This window comes from Chrysemys picta, unplaced genomic scaffold (genome assembly GCF_011386835.1).
Source record: "Chrysemys picta bellii isolate R12L10 unplaced genomic scaffold, ASM1138683v2 scaf3, whole genome shotgun sequence".
In the NCBI taxonomy this organism is placed as follows: domain Eukaryota; kingdom Metazoa; phylum Chordata; order Testudines; family Emydidae; genus Chrysemys; species Chrysemys picta.
This window is the reverse complement of record NW_027052710.1, coordinates 92,280-110,000: the sequence shown is the minus strand read 5'-3', so window position 1 is coordinate 110,000 and position 17,721 is coordinate 92,280. Positions and strand designations below refer to the sequence as shown.

Below are 17,721 nucleotides of genomic sequence, written 5' to 3'. Positions count from 1 at the left end.
AGATAGCCGATGAAGGCTACCAGTCATACTGCACCATCTACTGCCAAAAGGCAATTAGCTGTTGCTGCTGTATAGCAATGCAGTACCACGTCTGCCGGCACCCAGATGACATATGGTGACGGTGAGCTGAGCTGAGCTGAGCAAGCTCCATGCTTGCCGTGGTATGTTGTCTGCACAGGTAACCCAGGTAAAAAGGCGTGAATTGATTGTCTGCCATTGCTCTGACGGAGGGGGAGGGGCCTGACGACATGTACCCAGAACCCCCCGCGACACTGTTTTGCATCATCAGGCATTGGGATCTCAACCCAGAATTCCAATGGGCGGCGGAGACTGCGGGAACTGTGGGTTAGCTACCCACGGTGCAACACTCCGGAAGTCGACGCTAGCCTTGGTACTGTGGACACGGTCCGCTGACTTCATGCACTTAGAGCATTTTATGTGGGGGCACACACAATCGACTGTATAAAACCGATATCTATAAAACCGGCTTCTATAAATTCGACCTAATTTCGTAGTGTAGACATACCCTGAGGCATTAGCAGCCTGACTATGTAGTTAGTAACATCGTTAAAGTTGCTGTTGTTGATTAATTGATCTCATTCTCTGAAGCAGAAATGTAGCAGCCTGACTGTTACAGTTAATGTTGTTAATGTTGCTACTGTTAGTTAACTGTTCCCGTTCTCAGGGTATGTCTACACTACGAAATTAGGTCGAATTTATAGAAGCCGGTTTTATAGAAATCGGTTGTATACAGCCGATTGTGTGTGTCCCCACATAAAATGCTCTAAGTGCAAGAAGTCGGCAGACCGCGTCCACAGTACCGAGGCTAGCGTCGACTTCCAGAGCGTTGCACTATGGGTAGCTATCCCACAGTTCCCGCAGTCTCCGCTGCCCATTGGAATTCTGGGTTGAGATCCCAATGCCTGAATGATGCAAAACAGTGTCGCAGAGGGTTCTGGGTACGTGTCATCAGGCACCACCCCCTCTGTCAGAGCAAAGGCAGACAATCGATTCGCGCCTTTTTACCTGGGTTACCTGTGCAGACAACATACCACGCCAAGCATGGAGCCCGCTCAGCTAAGCTCAGCTCACCATCACCATATGTCCTCTGGATGCCGGCAGACGTGGGACTGCATTGCTACACAGCAGCAGCTAATTGCCTTTTGGCAGTAGATGGTGCAGTATGATTGGTAGCCTTCATCGGCGATCTGGGTGCTGGCAGCCGTGGGGCTGCATTGCACACAACAGCAGCCCCTTGCCTTTTGGTAGAAGATGGTATTTACGACTGGTATCCGTCGTCATCGTACTGCAGTGGCTGTCAATCATGGGCACCTCGGCAGTCTCGACGATGATGGCTATCAGTTGTAGTATGCTATTTTCTGCCAAGCACCCAGAAGATGCCGAGGGCTATCAGTCATGCTGCACCGTCGTCTGCCAGCTTAAGATGTAAAAAATAGATTTGTTCTGTATTCATTTGCTTCCCCCTCCCTCCGTGAAATCAATGGCCTGCTAAACCCAGGGTTATGAGTTTAATCTTGGGGGGGGGAGGCATTCTGTGTGACAGTTGTTTGTGTTTCTCCCTGATGCACAGCCACCTTTGTTGATTTTAATTCCCTGTACCTGTACGCCATGTCGTCACACGCCCCTTCCTCCCTCCCTCCCTCCCTCCCTCCGTCAGATACTAGTTTTGCGCCTTTTTTCAGACCAGACGCCATAGCACTGGGATCATGGAGCCCGCTCAGATCACCGCGGCAATTATGAGCACTATGAACACCACGCGTATTGTCCTGGAGTATATGCAGAGCCAGGACATGTCAAAGCAAAACCAGGACCAGCCGAGGAGGCGATTGCAGCGCGGCGATGAGAGTGATGAGGAAATTGACATGGACATAGACCTCTCACAAAGTACAGGCCCCAGCAATGTGCAAATCATGGTGTTACTGGGGCAGGTTCATGCCGTGGAATGCCGATTCTGGGCCCGGGAAACAAGCACAGGCTGGTGGGACCGCATCGTGTTGCAGGTGTGGGACGATTTCCAGTGGCTGCGAAACTTTCGCATGCGTAAGGGCACTTTCATGGAACTTTGTGACTTGCTTTCCCCTGCTCTGAAGCGCCAGAATACCAGAATGAGAGCAGCCCTCAAAGTTGAGAAGCGAGTGGCGATACCCCTGTGGAAGCTTGCAAGGCCAGACAGCTACCGGTCAGTCGGGAATCAATTTGGAGTGGGCAAATCTACTGTGGGAGCTGCTGTGATCCAAGTTGCCAGGGCAATGAAAGACCTGGTGATATCAAGGGTAGTGACTCTGGGAAACGTGCAGGCCATAGTGGATGGTTTTGCTGCAATGGGATTCCCAAACTGTGGTGGGGCGATAGAAGGAACCCATATCCCTATCTTGGCACCGGAGCACCAAGCCACTGACTACATAAACCGCAAGGGGTACTTTTCAATGCTGCTGCAAGCCCTGGTGGATCACAAGGGACGTTTCACCAACATCAACGTGGGATGGCCGGGAAAGGTACATGATGCTCGCGTCTTCAGGAACTCTGGTCTGTTTCGAAAGCTGGAGGAAGGGACTTTCTTCCCGGACCAGAAAATAACCGTTGGGGATGTTGAAATGCCTATTGTTATCCTTGGGGACCCAGCCTACCCCTTAATGCCATGGCTCATGAAGCCGTACACAGGCAGCCTGGACAGGAGTCAGGACCTGTTCAACTACAGGCTGAGCAAGTGCCGAATGGTGGTGGAATGTGCATTTGGATGTTTAAAAGCGCGCTGGCGCAGCTTACTGACTCGCTCAGACCTCAGCGAAAAGAATATCCCCATTGTTATTGCTGCTTGCTGTGCGCTCCACAATATCTGTGAGAGTAAGGGGGAGACATTTATGGCGGGGTGGGAGTTGAGGCACATCGCCTGGCCGCTGATTACGCGCAGCCAGACACCAGGGCGGTTAGAAGAGCACAGCAGGGCGCGGTGCGCATCAGAGAAGCTTTGAAAATGAGTTTTGTGACTGGCCAGGCTACGGTGTGAGACTTCTGTTTGTTTCTCCTTGATGAACCCTCCGCCCCACCCCCCCACCTGGTTCACTCTACTTCCCTGTAAACCAAAAACCCCACCCTCCCCTCCCCCTTTGAGCACCGCTTGCAGAGGCAATAAAGTCATTGTTACTTCACATTCATGCATTCTTTATTAATTCATCACACAACTAGGGGGATAATTGCCAAGGTAGCCCGGGATGAGTGGGGGAGGAGGGAAGGAAAAGGACACACTGTAGTTTAAAACTTTAACTCTTATTGAAGGCCAGCCTTCTGATGCTCGGGCAATCATCTGGGTGGAGTGACTGGGTGGCCGGAGGCCCCCCACCGTGTTCTTGGGCGTCTGGGTGAGGGGGCTATGGAACTTGGGGAGGAGGGCTGTTGGTTACACGGGGGCTGTAGCGGTGGTCTCTGCTCCTGCTGCCTTTCCTGCAGCTCAACCATATGCTGGAGCATATCAGTTTGATGCTCCAGCAGCCGGAGCATCGACTCTTGCCTTCTGTCTGCAAGCTGACGCAACCTATCATCGTCAGCCCGCCACTTGCTCTGTTCATCCCGCAATTCAGCCCGCCACCTCTCCTCTCGTTCATACTGTGCTTTTCTGTAGTTTGACATTGACTGCCTCCACGCATTCTGCTGTGCTCTTTCAGCATGGGAGGACATCTGGAGCTCCGTGAACATGTCATCCCAAGTCCGCTGTTTTCTCCTTCTAATCTTCACTAGCCTCTGTGAAGGAGAAACATTTGCAGCTGGTGGAGGAGAAGGGAGAGGTGGTTAAAAAAGACACATTTTCGAGAACAATGGGTACACTCTTTCACGTTAAATTTTGCTGTTCACATTACACAGCACATGTGCTTTCATTACAAGGTCGCCTTTTTCCTCTTATATTGAGGGCCTGCCGGTTTGGTGTGAGAGATCACTCACGCAGTGCCAGGCAACAGATTTCGGCTTGCAGGCAGCCATGGTAAGCCACAGTCTTTTGGCTTTTTTCACCTTCATAACATGTGGGAATGGTTTCAAACTGTAGCGCCCTCATTTCCCATACCAAGCACCCATTGGGTTGGCCATTTAAAATGGGTTTGCAATGTAAAAGGAGGGGCTGCGGTTCCCGGGATAATATGCAGCACAAACCCAACTAAGCCCCCTCCCCCCAACACCCAATTCTCTGGGATGATCACTTCACCCCTCCCCCCCCCCCACCGCGTGGCTAACAGCGGGGAACATTTCTGTTCAGCAGAGCAGGAACGGGCACCTCTGAATGTCCCCTTAATAAAATCACCCCATTTCAACCAGGTGACCGTGAATGATATCACTCTCCTGAAGATAACAAAGAGCGATAAGGAATGGATGTTGTCTGCATGCCAGCAAACACCGGGACCATACGCTGCCATGCTTTGTTATGCAATGATTCCAGACTACATGCTACTGGCCTGGCGTGGTAAAGTGTCCTACCATGGCGGACGGGATAAGGCAGCCCTCCCCAGAAACCTTTTGCAAAGGCTTTGGGAGTACATGAAGGAGAGCTTTCTGGAGATGTCCCTGGAGGATTTCTGCTCCATCCCCATACACGTTAACAGACTTTTCCAGTAGCTCTAGTGGCCGCGATTGCCAGAGCTAATTAATCATTAATCATTAAACACGCTTGCTTTTAAACCATGTGTAATATTTACAAAGGTACACTCACCAGAGGTCCCTGGTGTGCCCTCAGGGTCTGGGAGCACGCCTTGGGTGAGTTCGGGGGTTACTGGCTCCAGGTCCAGGGTGATAAACATATCCTGGCTGTTGGGGAAACCAGTTTCTCCGCTTCCTTGCTGCTGTGAGCTATCCACATTATCTTCATCCTCCTCTTCCTCGTACCCCAAACCCTCTTCCCTGTGTGTTTCTCCAGTGAAGGAGTCATAGCACACGGTTGGGGTAGTGGTGGCTGCACCCCCTAGCATGGCATGCAGCTCCGCGTAGAAGCGGCATGGTTGCGGCTGTGCCCCGGACCTTCCGTTTTCCTCTCTGGCTTTGTGGTAGGCTCGCCTTAGCTCCTTAATTTTCACGCGTCCCTGTTATGGCCTCTGTCCTTCATGGCCTTTGAGACCTTTTCTAATATTTTGTCATTTCTTTTACTGCTACGGAGTTCAGCTAGCACTGATTCATCTCCCCATATGGCGAGTAGATCCCGTACCTCCCGTTCGGTCCATGCTGGAGCTCTTTTGCGATCCTGGGACTCCATCATGGTTACCTGTGCTGATGAGCTCTGCGTGGTCACCTGTGCTCTCCACGCTGGGCAAACAGGAAATGAAATTCAAACGTTCGCGGGGCTTTTCCTGTCTACCTGGTCAGTGCATCTGAGTTGAGAGTGCTGTCCAGAGCGGTCACAATGAAGCACTGTGGGATAGCTCCCGGAGGCCAATAACGTCGAATTCCGTCCACACTACCCCAATTCCAACCCGCTAAGGCCGATTTTGTCGCTAATCCCCTCGTCGGAGGTGGAGTAAAGAAACCGGTTTAAAGGGCCCCTTAAGTCGAAAGAAAGGGCTTCGTCGTGTGAACGTGTCCAGGCTTAATTCGATTTAACGCTGCTAAAGTCGACCTAAACTCGTAGTGTAGACCAGGCCTCAGTTAATTTCCCCAGGAGCAGAAAACCTGTAAAAATTGTAAGGCCCCTACATTGTTAGAGTGATGTAAAGGAGCCTTATTATAAATGACAGTAAGAGAATCCTGAGCTAGGAAGATCTATGTGCTTTCTCACTTTATTTCTGTGCCAAAGTGACACAATGGGGTTAGAATACAGCTCAGGATTTGTTTTACTTACCCATTAAAAAAAAGACTTTGAGGGCAAATAAAACATTTACCAAAGAGTCAATAAAATCTCAGGACAATCAGAACCAAGCACTTCCCAAAGTACCCAGCCAGGTCCAGGACAATTACCAAAACTGTATGACATTCTACTTATTTTTTTGCTCTTTTGTGCTCTGTAATGTAATTTAAATGAAAGGGTATTAGTTACCAAGTGTTTGTAACTTAACTTTCACGTGCTTAGGAAATGCTGAATAGTTCTTGTGATTTTTCTGTATTGTAGTTTAAGTAAATTATCAAAACAGTTGAATCTGATGTGATTATATTGCATTATTTTGACAAATAAAGGATGCAGAATTTTGATTTTGATTTTTTTTTTGGCGCAGAATTCCCCCAGGGGTAAAGGATATTGACTTTTGAAGGAGATGCTAAAATGAGAAGCTATGACCAAGTTCTGTCATAGACCAGGCAGTGCCCTGAGTGATCCAGAAGCTGATGCTTCCTTAAAATGCCTGCAAGGTGTGATCATCTAACAGTTCCCCTTTCAGGAAGATGATTGCCATATTACACGCCTCCTCCCTACTCCCTACACTGATGTATCACACTGTGTGGTGTTTGAGGAGGGAGGAACTGAAGAGAGACTCAGTATTTGCTGGGCAGAAGATGGCCCACTCTTCAGTTGATCTGCCTGAGGCTGTGAAGTTGGAGATGAGGAAGATCTCTGTCTCAAGGAAAAAGAAGCACAAACATTTGCATCAGCACAATCCCTTTTTACCACCTCTCAGTAAGATCTGTATCAATCTGCTGTATTGTAAGCTCTTTTGGGCAGAGACATTGTATGCTGCTCTTTAAAGCTCTGATGACATGATATAAATTGGAAAGTAAAGAATCATTCTTTCTTGATGTAAATGCTAAGATGAGAAGCAATAGTTGGGGGAAGGTGTTGGTTGGCCAGTGTCCTGAGAAATCTGGAATTTGGTGCCTCCTTAGAATGCCTGGAGCAACATAAACATCTCGTATTTACGTTTTCAGGTAGATGGCAACTCTATTCCATGCTTTAACCTGAGCCTTTATTGACCCCTCCCCGCACAAAAGAAAGAAAGATGTACCTGCACAGTAGATCTCCTGTACTCACTGAATGGAAGAGGGTCTGCTCTAAATTAAATAGTAGTAAACTCCTTTACCAAAGCAGTAACTGAGGCTTGGTCTACACTGGGGGGGATCTATCTAAGTTACGCAACTTCAGCTACGTGACTAATGTAGCTGAAGTCAACGTACTTAGACCTACTCACCACATGTCTTCACTGCGGTGAGTCGGCTGCAGCTGCTCCACTCTTGACTCTGCCTGCGCTTGTCGCGGTGGCGGAGTACAGGAGTTGATGGGAGAGCGCTGGGGGGGTCGATTTATTGCGTCTAGACTAGACATGATAAATTGACCCCTGCTGGATCGATCACTGCCCGCTGATCCGACAGGTAGTGTAAACATACCCTGAATCTTTGAATCACTCTGCAAATATGTTAAGACTTTCCCCTTCTACTGAAGTGCAGTGATAGAGGAGAATATGACAATCACTAACTAGATAGTAGCAGGGTGAAGTCAGGATTGCGGGAAAGGTGTATTTGCATTGCAAGAGAATGTTAACGTGAGGAGGAATGGTTGGAGCTGGTTGTTGGTCAGAAAATGCCCAGGGTGAGAGAGAATGTAGTTCTTCCTTACAATGACTGCAGAGAATATATTGTTATGTGTTTATCTTTTTAGAAATGTGGTAACCATATTGTATACACCCAAAGCCCTGCACAAACTTGGACATGCACCCTCCCCAATATACATACAGATAAAGAAGTGAAGAAATCCAAATACTCACTCAGGGGTAGAGGGTCTGGTCTGTTTGAGGAAACTTTCATAAAACCCAAAGAACTGAGCCTCAGGGAGTACAGGGGCAGGCAAGGGAGAGTCACTGATCAAGTGAAGCCATGCTGGAGTATTCATCCTAAAATAACATGAATGGAAAGGAAATGTGAGTATCAGGAAAGGAATTCTCTCCTGTATCTCCTGCCTCCTCATATACCATAATTTACATTAATAACACTGAATGATCCCACGGCCTGGTAAAATCAATGTTAATGTGACTTTCTTCCATCCTCTAATAAAATCTCTATTGTTTCATCAACAGAAATTTCAAATCAATTTGGGGAACAGGGCTCCCGCAGACTCCTAAATTTTCATATCAGCTAAATGGGCAAGAGAGAGGAAAAGCAGTGAGCCCCATGACTCCCTAATCCCTATATGGCCATCAGCTGTCCCACCATGTGCTTTATTTCATCAGCCATTCTTCTTGGTCTTGGTCACTACCAAAGGAGAAAATAAATTCCATTGAATCAGGGATGGAGTGTTCCATTACTCATGGGCAAAGGATTTTAGGGAATAATCTCTTTCCAAGTGATTGAGATCTTTGGAGTAGCTCTCAGCAGGGCTGGCTCCAGGCACCAGCCCTCCAAGCGTGTGCTTGGGGCGGCACCTGGAGGGGGGCGGCGCTCACCTGGGGAGAGCGGGGCCACAGCCGGGCTGGCCGCCCTCCTCCCGGCGCTCTGGCCGGTCAGGGAGAGCGGGGCCCTGGCCGGGCTTGCTGCCCTCCCCCCGGCGCTCAGGCTGCCAGGGAGAGTGGAGCCGTGGCGGGCTCGCTGCCCTCCCCCGGTGCTCCGGCCGGCTGGGGAGAGCAGGGCCGCGGCCGGGCTCGCTGCCCTCCCCCCGGCACTCCGGCTGGCCGGGAAGAGTGGGGCCGCCCACTCCCAGCGCTCCGGCCGGCCGGGGAGAGTGGGGCCGCGGCCGGGCTCTCCGCCCTCCTCCCGGCGCTCCGGCCGATCGGGGAGAGCAGGGCCCTGGCCGGGCTCGCCGCCCTCCCCCAGCGCTCCGGCCGGCCACGGAGAGTGGGGCCGCGGCCGGGCTCGCCGACCTCCCCTGCCGTGCTCCCCGCCAGGGGGCGGGGGGCAGCGGGAGGCTTTTTTGCCTGAGGCAGCAAAAAAGCCAGAGCCGGCCCTGGCTCTCAGTTGCCCCTTCCCAAACTACACTGTAGAAATACCTTTGTAAGTACGTTGTCCTCTTAGTAGAGCTGTTCCTCACCCCCTGCCTACCCTACAGTCCCAGTGAAATACAGAGAGCAAAGTTGAGATCACACTAAACATGTGACTGCTGCATTTTCTGTTCCTAATTCCCTTCTTTTCTCACTCTTGAGAGCATCATAAACTAGAAAAATGGGTCCCAAGCTCCAGATGTGGGCATTCCCAGACTTTGCCGGGGTCCAGGCAGGACACACACCCCTGGCGAAGGAAGAGTTTTTTGAACAGTGCTGCATCCACATTTTCAGAAAGATGGGGGCCCTGTTCCATACATGTACCTGAAATCCTGCAGCCCCCAAAGTACTCTAACCTAGGGCAAGGAGTATGCTCATTGCCAGAATTACCTGATCAAGGATGGATCTATCTTTTTAAAAGGTGAGGAGGCTTTATTCGGCAAGACAAAGTAGGTTAGGGGCCAAAACATAGCTGCCAATTTGGTGTGAACCCTTGGTCTGGTCCTTGATGGAGCCTTCATCCTAAATTAAATGGAAACAACAAAATGTTAGGAATGGGTAGGGCACTGGGAGGTGTCTATCGATTTAGGGTTGGAATACACAGTCTGTTTATTATTCTGTTCCTCTGTGTAAAATGACAGACAATATCCCAATGAGTTCCTAATAAGAGTATTTTACCAATAACCAAAGCAATTTATGAACTGTGGGTTTAAGGAAAGCTGTGAACAGTAGAGCTAAAGGATTGCTGACTCCAGCATTGAGCAGGAAACCTGATTTAAAAGGGTGGCTTAATGACTTTTTGAGCACCTAAAACTATTATTTTAGGAAGGGATCTCTGAGAGGAACCCAGACGTTTAACCACTCAACTGTTAGGGGGTTCAGAAGGAGACATGCGACACTATACACTAAGCAGAGCTGCCTGCAGGATTATGTGTGAAGCTGTCAGTGGCCTACATGGTATTCTGAGGCTTTTTGGCTACACTATGTGGCTCAAACTCTGACCTTTTTCCCTGTCACTCCCCCCCGCCACACACACACACACTCTGTCACTCTGTACAGTGTGTACAATGTAAAACTTTTCTTATCTTCTTACCAAGAATCCAACATTGACCTGAGGTACTCCATCCTCCACGAATGGGTTCTGAGATCTTAATTGAATAAAAATAGAGAAATTTACATTAGACATTAGGGAAATCTTTCATGCGGTTAAAGAGAGATGATCAGACAATGGGAGTATCTTGTCTTCTGAAAGTGACCAGTGCCAGATGCTTCAGAAGGAATGAACATTACTGGGCAATTTCAAGTGTTGTACAGTCCCAGCTTCTAGCACTAGAGGTTTAGGATACCTGGAGCCTGGGGATTGAGTCTCTGACCAACTTGACTAATAGCGACTGATGGATCTGTCCTCCATGAATTTATCTAATTCTTTTTTGAACCCAGTTATACTTTTGCTCTTCACAACATCCCTTGGCAATGAATTCCACAGGTTGACTATGCTTTGTGTGAAGAAGTACTTCATTTTGTTTTAAATCTACTGCCTATTAATTTCATTGGGTGACCCCTTTTTCTTGTGATATGTGAGAGGTAAATAATACTTCCCTACTTTGATTGATGGATAGAGAGATGTTATGGTGATTGGTGCTTTCTCTCTCTATATATATATATATTTAGGATCACTGGCTAGACAAAGGATTATTATTGACTTGTGAAGATAGGACTGTTTTTCAGGTTGGTACTCATCTCATTAATGATAGGGCAAAGGAATTCATTAAACAATGAGGTGATCTCTGCAGCTGAAGATGGCCTTAAAACTGTTCCCATATCTCATACAATATCCCTCTGTTTAAGAGACTGATTAAGTCCTATTTAGGGTTTTTCCCAGCAAACAAACCCAGTAAGCTAATGCAACAGTGGAGTAGGCTCCGCTGCTTTCTTTAGGACAAGTTCAAAATTAGGTATGTAGCAGTAGGAAAGGCATTTAGCAGCTGCCTTTTCAATGCAGTTAATATGATCATGAAATAAATTAAAAACCAGCATTGTAAACCAGGAGTCAAATAACTTCTGAGCAATTCTTATGGCATTAACTCTCTCAGAGTCCTTATGTCTATAATGAAGTTAATAATCCTTCATATAAAGAAAAGTCAGACTGTGAAGCCCTTGGTGCTGCAGGGCAAGACATGGTCCTTGAGCAATCCTTTGCCAGATCTACCCATTGTGCCCACAGAATGGAAAATACACAGGCTACTGCACTAGCATTATAGTGGAGCTGTCTTAGGTCACCTAATCAATGTCTTTGCAATCCATAAAACAGGGAGTGGGCACAAGTGAGGGGATCGTGAAACAACTAGATTTTAACTTACAAGGGGTCACCCATCTTATAATGGACACAGATACCACTAATATGTGCATCTATGGAATACAGTGAGCCTCACTGATCTTGAATGTATAAGACACATAACAATACAAGCCATGGACTCCTGGATTAGTATGGGGAGAATTATTTAAGGGCCATAAAGGACGGTTACTCACCGTTGTAACTGTTGTTCTTCGAGATGTGTTGCTCATATCCATTCCAATTAGGTGTGCGCGCGCCGCGTGCACGATCGTCGGAGAATTTTCTACCCTAGCAACACCGGCGGGTCGGCTGTGGAGCCCCCTAGAGTGGCGCCTTCATGGCGCTGGATATATACCCCAGCCGACCCGGCGCCCCCTCAGTTCCTTCTTGCCGGCTACTCCGACAGTGGGGACAGGGGGCGGGTTTGGAATGGATATGAGCAACACATCTCGAAGAACAACAGTTACAACAGTGAGTAACCGTCCTTTCTTCTTCGAGTGCTTGCTCATATCGATTCCAATTAGGTGACTCCCAAGCCCAACTTAGGTGGTGGGGTCGGAGTGAGACATTGCTGTGTGCAAAACCGCTGATCCGAAAGCAGCATCGTCCCTGGACTGCTGCACTAGTGCATAGTGAGCTGTAAATGTGTGGACTGATGACCAAAGTGCCGCTCTACAAATGTCCTGGATCGGAACTTGCGCCAGGAAAGCAGTGGAGGAAGCTTGGGCCCTCGTGGAGTGAGCGGTGAGGTGTGATGTTGAGACACCTGCCAGGTCATAGCAAGCCCGGATGCAAGACGTAATCCAGGAGGATAGGCGTTGTGAAGAGACCGGTAAGCCTTTCATTCGGTCGGCCACTGCAACGAAGAGTTGCGTCGTCTTTCTAAAGTGTCTTGTGCGGTCAATATAGAAAGCCAGGGCCCTGCGTACGTCCAGAGAATGCAAACGTTGATCCTGGCGAGTAGCATGTGGTTTAGGATGAAAGACCGGGAGAAATATATCCTGATTGATGTGAAATGGAGAAACCACTGTCGGAGAAAGGCAGGATGTGGACGAAGCTGCACTTTATCCTTATGGAAAACTGTGTAAGGGGGCTCGGATGTAAGCGCCCTGAGTTCAGAAACGCGCCTTGCTGAGGTGATGGCTACGAGGAAGGCTGTCTTCCAGGATAGGTACACAAGTGAACAGGTGGCCAGTGGCTCGAATGGAGGACCTGTGAGCTTGGAGAGAACCAGGTTGAGATCCCACGTCGGAACGGGCTGATGCTGTTGTGGGTACATCCGGTCTAAGCCCTTGAGGAACCTAACGACCATCGGGTTAGAGAATACCGAGGACGCGAGTTCCCCTGGGTGAAAGGCCGATATAGCGGCCAGGTGAACTCTAATTGAAGATATCGCCAAACCCTGCTGTTTTAGGGAGAGGAGATATTCCAATATGAGAGGAATAGGTGCCTGTAACGGGGACATGGCTCGTCGTTCGCACCAACAGGAGAACCGCTTCCACTTGGCCAAGTACGTGGCTCGTGTTGAAGGCTTCCTACTGCTCAACAGAATCTGTTGGACCGAGAGTGAGCATTGTTGCTCTGCCTGGGTGAACCATGGAGCAACCACGCCGTGAGGTGAAGCGATTGCAGGTTGGGGTGACGCAGCCGGCCGTGGTCCTGAGAGATGAGATCTGGACATAATGGAAGCGGGATCGGTGTCTGAACCGAGAGTTCCAACAGTGTGGTGTACCAGTGTTGTCTCGGCCACGCTGGAGCGACCAGAATTACCTGTGCCTGGTCTCTGCGCAATTTGAGCAGTACCTTGTGGACCAGAGGAAATGGAGGGAAGGCATAAAACAGGTGGTCTTTCCAGGGAAGGAGAAACGCATCCGAGAGGGAGCCCGGAGCTCAACCTTGCAGGGAGCAGAACACGTGGCACTTTCTGTTGTCTCGAGATGCAAACAGGTCTATCTGGGGAAACCCCCACTTCTGGAAAACGGAATATATGATGTCCGGACGGATAGACCACTCGTGCGTCTGAAAGGACCTGCTGAGTCGGTCCGCTAACGTGTTCTGGACTCCAGGGAGGAACGATGCCGTGAGATGGATTGAGTGGGCGATGCAGAAGTCCCATAGGCGAATCGCCTCTTGGCATAGAGTTGACGAACGTGCTCCTCCTTGCCTGTTGATGTAAAACATGGCCGTGGTGTTGTCGATGAGAACTAACACACAGCGGCCAAGTAGGAGATTGAGAAATGCTTGGCACGCCAAGCGCACCGCCATCAATTCCCGAACATTGATGTGTAGGGACAGCTGGGGTGCAGTCCACAGGCCCTGGGTATGGTGTTCGTTGAGATGGGCACCCCAACCCAGCGATAATGCGTCTGTGACCAGGTGCAGAGAGGGTTGTGGTGCATGAAATGGCATCCCCTCGCAAACCGCATTGCGATCTAGCCACCAGGTGAGGGAGGTCAGGACCGAGTTCGGGACCGTGACCACCATGTTTAGGCTGTCCCGATATGGGCGGTATACCGATGACACCCAGGTCTGGAGTGGGCGAAGCCGAAGTTTGGCATGTCTGGTTACGTACGTGCAAGAAGCCATGTGACCCAGCAGGGTGAGGCACGACCTCACCGTGGTAGTTGGGAAGGCCCTGAACCCTTGAATGAGGCTCGTGATGGTACGAAAGCGATTGTCTGGTAGGATAGCTTGTGCACGTCCGGAGTCTAGGACTGCGCTGATGAATTCTATCCTCTGGGTAGGCTCTAGAGTGGATTTGTCCTTGTTGAGTAGGATGCCCAACTTGTTGAATGTGTGCACTATTATATGGACGTGAGCTCGAACTTGCTCTTTGGTGCGGCTGCGTACCAGCCAGTCATCTAGGTACGGAAACACCTGTATCCCTTGTCGACGAAGGTACGCTGCCACGACAGCCATACATTTCGTAAACACTCTTGGGGCCGAGGATAGGCCGAAGGGAAGGACTGCAAATTGATAGTGCACCTTGCTTACCACGAATCGCAGGAAGCGCCTGTGAGGCGGGTAAATTGCAATATGAAAGTATGCGTCTTTCATGTCGAGGGCGGCGAACCAGTCTCCAGGATCGAGGGAAGGGATAATGGCCCCTAAAGAGACCATGCGGAACTTCAACTTTACTATAAACTTGTTGAGTCCGCGCAAGTCTAAGATGGGTCTCAGACCCCCTTTGGACTTGGGAATCAGGAAGTAGCGGGAATAAAATCCCCTGCCCCTTAACTCCACTGGAACTTCCTCTATAGCCCCCATAGAAAGGAGCGTGGAGACCTCCTGTATAAGAAGTTGCTCGTGAGAAGGGTCCCTGAAGAGGGACGGGGAAGGGGGGTGGGAGGGAGGGAATGAAGAAAACTGGATAGCGTATCCCCTCTCCACTGTGCGAAGGACCCAACGGTCCGAGGTTATAAGGGACCAAGCACGGTGGAAGTGGGAGAGGCGATCCCGAAAGGAGGGGGCTGGATCCTGGGGGATGACTGGGGCGCCGTCCTCGACCGCACCTTCAAAAGTTCTGCCTGGGGCCTGAGGGTGGCCTTGGTGGCCCTTGGTTTTGACCGGGTTGAGGGCCGGTCCACCTTCTTCTACCACCTCGCCCCCGCCTCCGGGCAGAGTCCTGTCTCTGACGAGGTGGGGGGGGGGGTAGAAACGCTGAGGCTGGGGCCTAAATGGTCTGCGCTGAGGACCCGCAACGTGCATCCCCAGGGAGCGCATGATTGTTCTGGAGTCCTTGAGGCTCTGCAGGCGAGAGTCCGTCTTATCGGAGAACAACCCATGTCCCTCAAAGGGCAAATCCTGCAGGGTTTGTTGTAACTCAGGGGGCAAACCCGAAACTTGGAGCCAGGAGGTCCTTCGCATAGCGATACCTGACGCTAGGGTTCTCGCAGCCGAGTCCGCTATATCCAAGGAGGCCTGTAAGGAGGTCCGAGCCACCTTCTTACCTTCCTCGACTAAGGCCCCGAACTCTTCCCTGGAGTCTTGGGGAATCAATTCCTTGAACTTCCCCATAGAGTTCCAGGAATTAAAGCTATAACGGCTCAGGAGCGCCTGTTGGTTAGCCGCTCTGAGTTGTAATCCTCCGGCTGAATAAACTTTACGGCCAAACAAATCGAGGCGCTTAGCCTCCTTCGATTTGGGCGCTGCGGCCTGTTGACCGTGGCGCTCCCTTGCATTCACCGATGACACCACCAGTGAACACGGCAGTGGATGAGTATACAGGTACTCATAGTCCTTTGAGGGGACAAAGTACTTTCTCTCCACCCCTCTGGCTGTGGGTGGGATAGAGGCAGGAGTTTGCCATATCGTAGTGGCGTTAGCCTGGATCGTGCAGATCAGGGGCAACGCCACTCTGGATGGGGCATCCGCCGAGAGGATATTTACAATGGGGTCCTGCACCTCCACTATCTCCTCCGCCTGTAGGTCCATATTACGGGCCACCCTACGTAATAGGTCCTGGTGAGCCCGAAGATCTATCGGGGGTGGACCTGTGCACGACGTGCCCGCCACTGCCTCATCTGGAGAGGAAGAGGAAGATGCCTCAGGTGGTAAGGGATCCAAGGGTGGGTCCTGGTCTCCCTGTTCCTGGGACGGAGCATCACCTGCCCCTGGGTCCAGGACGTCAGGCGGTGCGGGCACGGAAGCCTCCATGCCCCCTGGAGGAGGGCGAGAAATGGTGGACTCTGGGGCCCTTCTCTCAGAGTGTCCCGAGCGAGAGGCTGAAGTTGGTGGAGCCCCTTGAGATTGGTGGTACGCCCACGGGGTCCAGAATGACCAGTGAGAGGGGCCGTGAGCAGGGTCCTCCACTAACTCCTGCCAGTGGCCCATATCTTGTTCCTCGGCTTGCCCCTGAGGGGGGTATGCCAATCTCGATGCGCCATCAGAGGAGCGAGACACCGATCTCGATGGCCATGGCGGTGCCGACTGCGCCGAGATGAGCTCCGTGGGATATGGTGCCGCACGGTGCCGGTCTGGAGATGCTCTATCTCTGCGCGGTGCCGGCGATCGGTGCCGAGATCGTGATCGGTACCGATGACCGCGTCGGTGCCGGGAGTCGGACCTGGACCTGGACGGCGACCTCGAGTAGGCCCGGTGCCGGGAGCGACCCCTCGACGTTGAGCGTCGATCGTAACGGTGCCGAGAACTACGTCTCGATGTCAACCGGTACCGACGATCATAGCGGTGCCGGGACGTAGAATGGTGCCGCGACGATGATCTTAGCCGCGAGTACGACCGGTGCCGAGGTGATATACGGCGCCGGGACTGCGAGCGGCGTGGGGACCTGCTTCGGGACCTGGAACGGTGCCGTGGTTCCAGTCCCTGCGATGGAGGGCGCATCAAGGCAGGTTTCCCCCTGGACTGAACCGGACGAGTCAACGGTGCCAACGGTGCCGGTGGTTGGGGCGGTGCCGGCTCCGTGAGAGCGATCAAGTCTCTCGCCGTCGCAAAGGTCTCCGGGGTCGACGGGAGGCACTGTATCACCGCCGGTCGCGGTGGTGATCCTGTCTGCACCGGACTCAACGGCTTCGGAGCCGGAGTCGACGGTGCCGGAGGCACCTGTTTTTGGTGCTCCACAGGCGGACGCGGCTCTACCCCCGGCACCGGGGGGGGGCCGGCGTCTTCGGTACGGCAGTCTCCTGCGCCTTATGGGATTTTTTATGTCCCGGCGATGATGATCGGCGCCGAGGCACTTGCTGTGGGTGTGGTGCCGACGGGGTCCGGTGCCGCAGAGGCTTGTCCGACGCCACTCGCGGAGTCGGAATAGTCGGTGCCGCCGGGGCACTGCGCACCGAGGCGCTTGGTGCTGGGGCTTGACGCGCCGATGGAGCGTCCGGGCTAAGTGCCGCCTCCATAAGGAGTTGCCGAAGCCGAAAGTCCCGCTCCTTCTTGGTTCTCGGTCTGAAGGCCTTACAGATCTTACACTTATCTGTCTGATGGGACTCCCCCAGGCACTTCAGACACGAGTCGTGCGGGTCACTTGTTGGCATAGGCTTAGCGCAGGACGCGCACTGTTTAAAGCCGGGAGCCTTGGGCATGAGCCCGGCCACGCGCCGGGGGAAAAAGGGGGAGAACAACCCCCTTAATCCCCTTTAACTATACAACAACTATTAATAAAGTGATTTAAACAACTATCTAACTATATACAACTAGAACTATAACTCTAACTATCAATAAACGGAATAAGCTAGGGAGAGTGGAGAACAGCTACGCCGCGCTCCACAGTTCCAACGACCGTCAGGGGCGGTAAGAAGGAACTGAGGGGGCGCCGGGTCGGCTGGGGTATATATCCAGCGCCATGAAGGCGCCACTCTAGGGGGCTCCACAGCCGACCCGCCGGTGTTGCTAGGGTAGAAAATTCTCCGACGATCGTGCACGCGGCGCGCACACACCTAATTGGAATCGATATGAGCAAGCACTCGAAGAAGAAATTTATGTTCCTAGATTATTTCAAGCAGGATGGATTTTATTCTGAGTCTTTTAAGATCTCAT

At 51.4% G+C, this 17,721-nt stretch overlaps 1 protein-coding gene across 1 annotated transcript in view; it reads right to left on the bottom strand.

Moving 5' to 3' along the window:
* Positions 1–17,721, bottom strand: part of LOC135977541 (intelectin-like protein) — a 30,369-nt gene that overhangs the window by 4,914 nt on the left and 7,734 nt on the right. The window lies entirely within an intron of this gene.